An 11,931-nucleotide genomic window follows, 5' to 3' on the forward strand; every position below is an offset into this window, starting at 1 on the left:
ATTTATGTAATATTATAAATTCTTTGTTGTCATTTCAACAATCTTCACAGCATCCTCACAGGAGTAGACTGCATCTCAAGAAACTTCTTTCTTTGCTCGCCCATAATAAGCAACTTCTCTTCTGTTAAAATTTGATCATGAGATTACAGCAATTCAGTCACATCTTCTAATTCTAGTTCCCTTGCTACTTCTACCACATCTGCAGGTACTTTCTCCACTGAAGTCTTAAACCCCTCGATGTCATCCATGAGGGTTAAAATTAACTTCTTCCAAAATTTTGTTAATGTTGATATTTTAACCTCTTTCCTGAATCACAAATGTTCTCAATGGCATCTAGAATGGTGAATCCTTTCCATAAGGTTTTCAATTTACTTTGCCCAGGACCATCAGAGGAATCACTATCTATGATAGCTAGCCTTGTGAAATATTTTTCTTAAATAATAAGAGTGGAAACTCAAAATTAATCCTTAATCCATGGGCTGCAGAATGGATGATGTTTTAGTGAACATGAAAACCACATTTATCTTATTTTACATCTCCATTAGAGCTCTTGGGTGACTGGGTACATTGTCAATGAGTAGTAATATTTTGAAAAGAATCTTTTTTTCTGAGCAATAGGTCTCAATAGTGGGCTTATAATATTCAGTAAACTGTGTTATAAACAGATGTGCTGTCATCCAAGCTTTGTTGTTCCATATATAGAACACAGGCATAATTCTTAGGGGCCCTAGGATTTTGAGAATGGTAAATGGGCACTGGATTCAACTTCAAGTCACCAGCTGCATTAGCCCCTAACAAGAGAGTCAGCCTGTCCTTTGAACTGTTGAAACCAGGCACTGACTTCTCTCTAGCTAAGAAAGATCTAGATGCCATTTTCTTCCAATAGAAGGCTGTTATGCCTATATTAAAAATCTGCTGGGAATTCCCTGGGGTGGTCCAGTGGTTAGAACTCCACTCTTCCACTGCAGGGGGACTGGGTTCGATCTCTGGTCGGGGAACTAAGATCCCGCATGCCACGCAGCGAGACAGAAAAAAAAAATCTGTTGTTTAGTGTAGTCATCTTCATCCATTATCTTACCTAGAGCTTATGGATAACTTACTGCAGCTTCTACATCGGCACTTGTTGCTTCACCTTGCACTTTTAAGTTATGGAGATGCCTTCTTTCCTTCAATGTCATGAACAAACCTCTGCTAGTTCAAACTTTTCTTCTACAGCTTCTTCACCTCTCTGGATTAGGTTTTGATTTAAGGGAATGTTGTGGCTGGTTTGATCTTCTATCCAGACCACTAAAACTTTCTCCATATCAACAATGAGGAAGTTTCACTTTCTTATCATTCATGGGTTCACTGGAGTAGCGCTTTTAATTTCCTTAAGAAACTTTTCATTTGCATTCACAACTTGGCTAACCAGAGCAAGAGGCCCAACTTACGGCTTATCTCGGTTTTTCAACACGCCTTCCTCACTATGCTTAATCATTTCTAGCTTTTGATTAAAAGTGCAATACATGAGACTCTTCCTTTCACTTGAAAACTTAGAGGTCATTGTAGAGTCATTAATTGGCCTAATTTAATATTGTTATGTCTCAGGGAACAGGGAGGTCCCAGGAGATGGAGAGAGATAGAGGAATGGCTGGTCAGTGAAATAGTCAGAACACACAAACTTATTAAGTTCACCATCTTATAAGGGTGTGGTTCATGCCACCTCAAAACAATTACAATAGTAACATCAAAGATCACTGATCACAGATTGCCATAGTAAATATAGTAATAATGAAAAACTTTGAAATATTTTCAGAATTACCAAAATGTGACACAGAGACATGAAATGAGCATGTGCTGTTGGAAAAATGGCACCAACAGACTGCTTGATTCAGGGTCGCCACAAACCTTCAATTTGTAAAAAACACAGTATCTGTGAAGCACAGTAAAGCAAAGTGCAATAATATGAGGTATGCCTATAGTTGTGCAGTGTCTAATTTTTTCTGCTTCAACAAACTATGTCTCTTAGTAAGACAAATCTAGTAAATAATATTACTCATGTAAAGTATCATGTTCATTATATACAAACTATCTTTGATTCATGGTGTATTTTGAGCCCAAACATATTATCTGACATTCACATGTTGAATTTGAATCTATATTTTTCTCCAATGGAAAAAAATCAATGTAAAGCTTAGAAATTTATAAAATTTTTTAAAACATTTGTTTTGTCACTTACATTTCAGCAGATTCAGTAATCACAAATGTAACTTTTAGGAACTTTCAAATACTCATGAATATCCTGAAGGTTGACCTCACTCAAAGAATTGTGAGTCGATATATGTTTGTGTCTGTGTGTGTATGATCAAATCTGTACGGACATATATGTTTGGATACATTTGTATACATATGATAGAGGAGACATAACAAATAATTTTCCAATTATATTAGAAAGGGTGAAAGAATAGATACATAAGGAATAAAATCCTCTTTTAAAAAATATGTATGTTTGACTTATAAAAAGATGACTGTGTTATATATTCAACTGGAAACTTTAATACTGTAAATTTTTTTAAGTTTGTACTCATTTATTTTTAATAAGTATAATTCAAAATCATTTTTGCATTAAATTTAAAGTATCAATTAAAAAAGATTAAAATTTCACTCATCTTGATTTTAAGTAGTTTCATTCCAAAACTTTAAAAAATCTACACTTACTTGTATATGTTATTTCTACCCATCATTTAATCACAAATTATTCTTCAATTAACAAAACTTCTTCTGTTTACTCCTTATATGGGCAGAATGGATCCTGTCTTTCTCATCACCAAGTCTCCAAGCCATATCATAGGCCTCATACATGTTGCTCATTAATGATTTATTGAATTAACAAATGGAAAGCTAAATGTAGGTAGTCTTGACTTCAAAGAGCAAATCGCCGAAGAACAATATTTACATTACTTTACAGTTTCTGACACAGAAGTAAATCTACCAAATAAAGCAATTATTTCTCACACTTATAAGAAAATCTACCAAGTAAAACAATGTATATAATTATGAAGTAAGCAGCCTAGGTAACTTTTAATATATTGTATGTGATTACTAGAGATTGCTGAAGAGAAAGTTTGTGTATTAAATATCTCCATGAAAGACTTTATAAAGCAGTGATGACTACTTGTAAGAAATCTGCATATAAAAATTACCCTTACAAACACACTTTTTCTCATTCATGAATTCTAGTATTGACATGATTGACTTTTAGATGTCAATGAATCAAAAGATGAAAAATAAAATTCTGCTGAGTACAAAACATTTTATGGATACAAAGGTTTTATTTGTCAGCACACTGCATTCATCTCAATTAATAAGGTGACATTATTGTACTGAACTTCTATAATGTGTGGGGCATTGTGTAATGGTTATAATCATTTGGAAATTTCTGAAGCTTATCTTCTGTAGTCCATTAACATTTGAGGCTTATATGGGAAGGAGGAAGGTATAATTCAAGGGAGTCCTTGTTAGTTGTATTAGTCAGGGTTCTCCAGAGAAACAGAACCAATAAAACATGCATCTAGAAAGAGATTTATTGTAAGAAATTGGCTCACACAATTATGGAGGCTGACAAGTCCAACCAGCCAGCAAGGTGAAGACCCAGAAAGAGCCGATGTTCTAGTTAGAAGGCCAAGCAGACAAGAAGATCTGATATTTCAGATGAAGTCCAAAGGTAGTCTTCTGGAGAATTACCTCCTACTTGGGGAAGGATTGGTCATTCTGTTCAATTCAGGTTTCAAATGATTGGATAAGGAACACTTACATTAAGGAGGGCAATTTGCTTTACTCTACTGATTAAAATGTTCATGTTATACAAAAACTCTCTCACAAAAACACCCAAAGTAATAATCGACCAAATATCTGGACATGTTCTGTCCAGCTAAGTTAGCAAATAAATTAACCATCACACTGGTCAGAAAGGGAAAATACAAAAATAACCTGTCCAGTTTGGTCTGAATTATTGTGGAAACTGAACAAAGAAGGCATCAGTAAGCCCAAAGGGCTCAGATGGCAGGGTCTGTATTTCTAGATTTGGGAAGATGATTTGAGGGATCTTTAGAAATATCCAGACAATGGTTACTGAACCTGAGTGTATTTATAATATAAACTCCAAAGTCACATGGTTATCACAATATAACATAAAAAGCATGTGACATAATCCCATACCCCTTCATAGGGGAAATACTCAACAAACTAGAAATACAAGACTACATCCTCATCCTGATAAAGAACATATATAAAATGAGCACAGCTAACTTTATATACTTAATGGTTAAAAGCTGATAGCTTTTCTCCTAAGATCAAGAACATAACTAGGTTTTCTGTTCTTGCTACCACTACTCAACATTGTACTGGAGTTCATAGCTAGGGCAATTGGACAAGAAATTTAAAATTAGACAATAATAGATAAAGCAAGAAATAAATAAATGGATAGTTGGAGGCCTGCACATGGAGAGAGATCAAACAATACACAAATGTTTTTTCAGGAATCTTTGTTCCAAGTCCCACATGAAATTTGAGGGTTCACTTCAGACCATAGAAATAAGCATTGGCCATTTTCCCAAAAGGCAGCCTAGACCATTAGCTTATCTGGAAGGCATTTCAGACTGCTATCACCATGAGCATTTAAAAATCATTGCCAGTTCACTTTTTATATTATGAGCATTATACATGTTTAGTAAGTACAAAAGTGAATAATATTATGTATTATAACTAAACATTTCTTTTAAAAGAGCTGATTTAAATGAAGTAATTTATTGTCATATAACAAGTATTTAGAGAACTGATTTGAAAATGCTTTAAAATAAACCTTAATATTTAACTTCTTAAAGCCCAACCTAAATAAACTATAACCTGTAGGTACTGACAGAGAAATAATGCAGATATCAATTTACAAGGAAATACTTTCCTTTACTGTGAGATCTGACCTATAATGTGTATGCTAGATAAAAATCTCCTTGTGAAGTGTCGGATTCACTGAAATCATTCAGCAGCTGAAGTTCACAGCTGTGAATGGAGAATATTCACAGACTGGAACAATTTGAATGGAAATCTAGGGCTTAACTTGGAATTTTACCACATCTCAGATTAAATGGTTTACTGCTGAATGTTTCATAGCTAAAATATTTTCAGAAGTTACCAGAAAGCCAAATAAGAAATATGTTTCCAGAATAGATGATATAGACTAAGATTTATAAATTCCTTAGGAACTTACACAATACAAAACATACAGTATACTATATACAGAAAAGTGTGCAGACAAAAATAGACGGTAAGAGAAGAAAAATTTTAAATTTAATGATAAAAGTGGGAAAGAGAAGACAAAATAAGGGAAGGAGAGACAGATGGGGAAAAGAAAAATATTTTTAAAAATTATTCCATAAAAATTTAATATAATTAAAAATTCCCCAGCACTTATATCCAACTTCATATTCTTAGAATATGAAGTCAAAAGAGTTATGAAAAAAATCAAAATACCTAGCTTGTAGGAAACTTGACTTTAATGATGATTCTGATGCTCATGAGAATTTTACCATTTATATAAATACTGCTGTACATTGTCTTCTTTTTTTTTTTTTTTTTTTTTGCGGTATGCAGGCCTCTCACTGTTGTGGCCTCTCCCGTTGCGGAGCACAGGCTCCGGACGCGCAGGCTCAGCAGCCATGGCTCACGGGCCTAGCCGCTCCGCGGCATGTGGGATCTTCCCGGATGAACCCGTGTCCCGGCACGAACCCGTGTCCCCTGCATCGGCAGGCGGACTCTCAACCACTGCACCACCAGGGAAGCCCTGTCTTCTTTTTTTAAACCTAGTTTATGAGACAATTTTAAGCTAGTAGAAAATTAGTTACTTTTGTGTACTACAATGAACTATAAGTAATTTCTAGCTTTAAACTAAGGTCTATCCTAACAGTCAATAGTGTTTTAGTTATGTTAAGAAGGCAAAAGACCTGTGCTCTGAAAACTATAAGATGCAGATGAAAGAAATCAATGATGACACAAACAGATGGAAAAATATTCTTGGATTGGAAGAATCAGTAGTGTCAAAACGATTATACTACACAAGGAAATCTACAGATTCAATGCAATCCCTATCAAATTACCAATGGCAATTTTCACAGAACCAGAACAAAAAAATATTAAAATTTGTATGGAAACACAAAAGATCCTGAATAGCCAAAGAAATCTTGATGAAGAAAAACAAAGCTGGGAGAATCAAGCTCCCTGACTTCAGGTGATAGTACAAAGCTACAGTAATCAAACAGTATGGTACTGGCACAAAAACAGAAATATAGATCAGTGGAACAGGATAGAAAGCCCAGAAATAAAAGCACACATATATGGTCAATTAATCTATGACAAAGAAGGCAAGAATATACAATAGAGAAAAGACAGTCTCTCCAAGTAAATGGTTCTGGGAAAATTGGACAGCTACATGTAAAAGAATGAAATTAGAACATTCTCTAACACCGTACACAAAAATAAACTCAAAATGGATTAAAGACTTAAATGTAAGACCAGATACTATAAAACTCCTAGAGGAAACATAGGCAGAACACTCTGACATAAATCGCAGCAATATCTTTTTTGGATCCATCTCCTAGAGCAATGGAAATAAAAATAAACAAATGGGACCTAATTAAACTTAAAAGCTTTTCACAGCAAAGGAAACCATAAACGGAAAGACAACCTGCAGAATGGGAGAAAATATTTGCAAATGATGTGATCAACAAGGGATTACTACTTCAAAGACTACTTTGAGAAAAGATGAATGAACACTATCACCTTTACTGTTCAATTTTATTGTTTAATAACTTTTACTGTCAACTGAGTGAACACATTTGTGACCTCCCTCTAACTCAGGTGCTACAGAATCATTCAACTGAGTGCAACTGAGTTTAGGAAAAGTAAATATTATTTCATTTTAAATGGTTTCATGGGGAAGGGGTTCTGACCCAGTGAGAATAGAAATGTAAATGTCAATCTTAAGCCCTTTTTTTCCTCACAGCTCATCATAGACTGACTGACAGGCCCAGAGAATGCCCAAACATTCAAGGTGCCTTGATCACAGATTTATTTAGCTTATGTGTATTATATTTCATTGAGTAACTGAGTATTATAACTAGAAAGTTTGTTTCAAGATTATAATGCAAGATGATATCATTGCTATTATTGACTTACCAATGTTTAAATATCTCCCTGCTAAAAATATATTTATTTGAGATAAGAACTTTTGACAGAAATTGTATTGAATATCTTTATTTTATAGAAAAAGTTCATGTAAGCATTTTAAGTAAGTCTACTGTTATATTTGGAAAGGAATTAAATTACCAGGACAATGGTAGGAAGAATATATACCTTCATGCCTTTGTCTACCTTATTAGATTTAAGATAAGGGTGTTTCTGTATAATAAATTTAAAGCAAAGTATAATTTATTTTGGATACAATGTTACACCATTTATGCAAAGCAGACTTATACATGAAAATAAAGACAAAGAAAAGGTCTCAGGAATGCAACTGGGGAGTCACTTTGAGTCACGGTGAACTGAAAAAGGATCTATAAAAATAAAATTAACCTCCTGGAACCAAAGTAGCCTCAGGATATACAATCTCAGAACACATTAAACAGTACAGTTGCTTTGACAGAGTCCTTTAAATAAAGAAAGGAAGATTGAATCTTTTCCCATGCATTTAATACAACTCTTGACATTTAAAAACATAATTATGTAAGTTTTTCCATGGTGTTTCTTTGTTCCCTGAACTGAATGGATGTAACTGAAATGTCTGTGATCACTCTGTCACCTTCAGAGAGCAGCACCCTCTAATTTTCAATGACAATACACCACACAGACCAAGGCTTTTCTGCTCATAAGCCTCGGACAAGAGAAGGCATGGAGAAGTTAGTTCTACCAATGAGAGACAAATCTTATGTCTGTGAAGGGTTCTTTCCTCTCAATTCTAGGTATCTTAGCAAAGAGCTGGGTCAGCTGTCTCATTATGACTTCTTAACAGAGAAGAAATAAGTAGGCATTACCACAGAGCACAGATACGTGGATCACAAGCATATCCTCATTTAATATAAAACATGGCATATTTGGAAAAATATATAAGCCTGAAATAACAAGATGGACCTAATTCATCTTGAAATTAGCAGAAGGAGAAAAGGGTTCATGGTCCCAGAGTCAATATGGGAAAAAGATTCTCACTGATCTAATTTCCGGGGGAAGTTTCTGCCATTGTGAATGATAGGATTGTGGATTTTTTAAACCTATTGCATTAAATGTAAGCCACTCTCACAAAAATAGATAATTTTCAGGAATATTACAGAAAACTCATATTGAGCAAGGAAATATTCCCTCAACTGTATTGGCTTCATTATATATAATATAGTAAATGTAACAATTGTTTCTTTACTGATCCACATAGAATGGGAGGAGTAGGAGTAAGTAGGTTATTATGTGAACTAAAGAAGCTGCATAATTTCTTGGGTGTCTCTCTTGGTTATTTAAAGGAGGGCTTCTGACTTGATTAAAATCCTAAGATTCAGCTGTATTTCTCTGGAGAGGAAATTTAACTAATTCTTCCTACCTTATCTAAATAATTAACTAGAGATGAGAGGTAAACAAATAAAAAGAAAGTGTCTCTCTCACTTTACCTTTCTTACTTTTACCTTTTCCTTTGTTATTCCTGAAGTTTTCCAGGATAATTGTTACATATTCAGCAAAAGAGAAAAATGACAACTCAAATACAGTCACCTTCACTTTAATTTCAGTCTGCCTTAACCCAAAGACCCTGATCTTCTGAAGGACAGTAAGCACTTGAGATGAACAACCAAAAGATGGTCTATTTGGCTTCTTGAGCTCATCAACGAGAAATGTAGACTGCTTCTATCTTAGCTCATTTTTATTGCTGATAAAGAAGTTATGGGGGGAAATAACTGGCATCAGAGTACATTTAAGATGCAGCATAAAGTTAAATGTTCCATATGAAATAATCTAGAATAATTTAGTCCAACATTCATATTCTTGAACAATAAGAACAATAAAGGATGTAGTATCGGTTTCATCCAAGGAATTATTTACTTCATAGCAATTTTGTGATAAGCAAAGTATCAGTTTCCAGGAATAGGTCATCAAAGCAAATGTACTTCTCACCAGGGGGCTGGTGAACTATCAGGACATTATTAGAATCTATGGTCAATTGATTTCAACTTTTTGTGGAAATCTAAAATTAAATAAATCAGATCCCAGAGGATAACTTTTCTATAATTCAATAATCATTGGAGAAAACATCATATGTACTGTCCTCTCTCATAATATATTCTAAATAGGTGTATGGGCCTAGAAGATCCAAGAGTAGGAATAGGGAAGCTGATTTATGCCTGAATTCCACTTAATTCCTGTGAGAAATATTTCAGGTGACTAATACATAGTGGTTAGATCAGATGTTTGGGTAGGTGAAATGGCAGTCTCAAGTGAAAATGGGGCAGATGCCAGAGAATGGGCATGGGGGCTTTTTAACTGTACCCTTTTCCTTTTCTTATACTTTCCCAGGCAGACCACATGGAGGCCCAGGAACACCATGTTTGCAAAAACAAAACAAAGCACAGCAGCCCTAGCTCAGAATCAACCCAACAGCAGCTAAAAAACAAATAAGACAATAAGTCAGGCTGGGATGGAAAAAATAAAATAAGAGATGAAGTCAAATAAGTATGTCCCTGATTGGTCATTACTTATCCTTTTCCTTTTTACTCTGTGAGGTAAGTGATTACAACCATAGAGAGTAAGCTTTACAGAAATAGCATTGCTTTAAGCAGTGATGCAGAGAGATTCCTTGAGGGCCAAAGTGGCCTGATTATGTGAGCCAAATGAGATTTTTCAGCCCAGATGAAATGCCAGGCTTTTTGTTTGAGGATATCTCCCCCTCTCCTCAATACACACATAGACATTGACTCATCAGGAGGAACACTGGGCTTTTATCTGTCAACCCAAATAAAAATTATTAAACAAAGCAGATGATCCTTTCAAAGGAATATAAGCCCACACAAAAGATAATGAAATATCAAGGAGTGCAATCACCATGCAGAAGGAATCATAAATTAGAAGAGCCAGAAAAAAAATAAATAAATGAAACAGAAGGAGAATGAATAAAGTCATCAGAACAAGAATTTAAATTAAGCATCATAAATATTTTCAAAGAGAAAAGAGAAGACTATTGATATAGAAAGCAAGACCTGGCAGTTATAAGGAAGAGGTAATTTGTAAACATGGATTTTGTAAACTATAATAATTAAAAATGAAGTAAATAAATGAATTGAATTGAAGAGTGAATACAGCAAAGATTTAATAATCAGGCAGACATGGTTAGGAAGTCTCCCAGATTTAACAAAAAAGATACAAGAAATTTATAAAATAAAATATGAGATATACAGTTATTAGTCAGATAAAGGCCAATTTCTATATTATAAGAGTCTGCGGGAAAAAAAAAAGGAGAGAAAAATAAATTTAGGGGATGCCATATTTGAAGAAGAAAGAATTGATTATTTTCCAAGTTAAAGAAAATGAGTTAGTTTACAAAAAAATTAATGTGCTAATTCAAAAGAAAATCTTGTCATACTTACTAGGAGGGATACTCTAATAATCCACTATAAGATATTTTCAAATATTTATCATAGTTTCCTTGAAAATCATAGGTTTATTAAAAACTGTACTATTTCATTTCATGCACTCTGTCAGTCCTTTCTCAAGCTCTTCCAAGTGTCTCTCTGCTTTTCCACCTCAGCATTCTTTTACCAAGCCCGCAGTCAGGAAGTATGGGGGTGGAGGTTAACATACTCAGAGCCAACCCTCATCTAGTGGGAGATGGCTGCCTACGAAGAAATGCTCAGCCTTCCTTCTGAAGGGTAATCAATTCTGCAAGGGGTCTCTGTTGAATCAGACCCTACTGTCCACAGCAATGACTTCAAGAATGCCTACTTTTTCTTCTTCTCTACCTCAGTTTCCCTGCCTACACTCAGGTGTTTCCTAGAATCACCTCCCAGATAGATTTCCTCCCCACAAGCTTTCCTTTTAGGCTTTGGTTTCAGATGGTACCAAAGCAAGACATTTTTCTTCTCAAGACCTCAATTATAGCACACATGATGCTGATATTTTCTTTTTGAATATCCCACTCTTTAACTTATCTTTTGTCTGACTTTTTAAAAAATTGTAATTATTTAAAAAAAATTTGATTATCACTTAGTTTTCCCAAAGCGTTATGTGTACAGTAATCTTAAGTTGATTTCCCTCTAAACTCATTTTTCATCTTGTATTTTCTAACTCAATCAATGACACCCAGACAAAGCCACACAATTTGAAGCTCTTGCCCTTCCTCACTGCCCTTCACACCCAAAGTTCTGCTGTTTCTTTTTCATAAACATCTTCTAAATCTTAGCACTTTCCTTCACCTTCACTGTCTTTTCTGTAGAATTTTCCACTTGTCATGGGGAAGATTCTTGCCTATGGATATATATTTGTGTGACCATACAGTGTTTTTAAAAAGATTAGATTTGTAATGCATTTAGTTTTAATGCATTACTGCATTTCTACTTTCAGTTTTAATTTTTTTTAATAACATGCTTCTCTTACAACTTAATCATCATTACCAGTTTCACCATGGTCTTTCATGCCTTAATGTGGTTATTATATTCACACTAGCATGAATGCCCTTTTTCTCAATACTCCAGCTTATGAAATTCTAATTTTCCAAGGCTCAATCATGCTCTTGGTGATGCTAATCTAGGTTTGCTCTGACCTTTGCCCTTCCATAGTAATTTTAGCATAATTTTTTACAACACATATCACAACATATTATTACTTACTTTTATTTTCTGCCAATAGAATATGAATTCCTCTCTTATGTTT

This window comes from Phocoena phocoena, chromosome 3 (assembly GCF_963924675.1).
Source record: "Phocoena phocoena chromosome 3, mPhoPho1.1, whole genome shotgun sequence".
NCBI classification, from domain to species: Eukaryota; Metazoa; Chordata; class Mammalia; order Artiodactyla; family Phocoenidae; genus Phocoena; species Phocoena phocoena.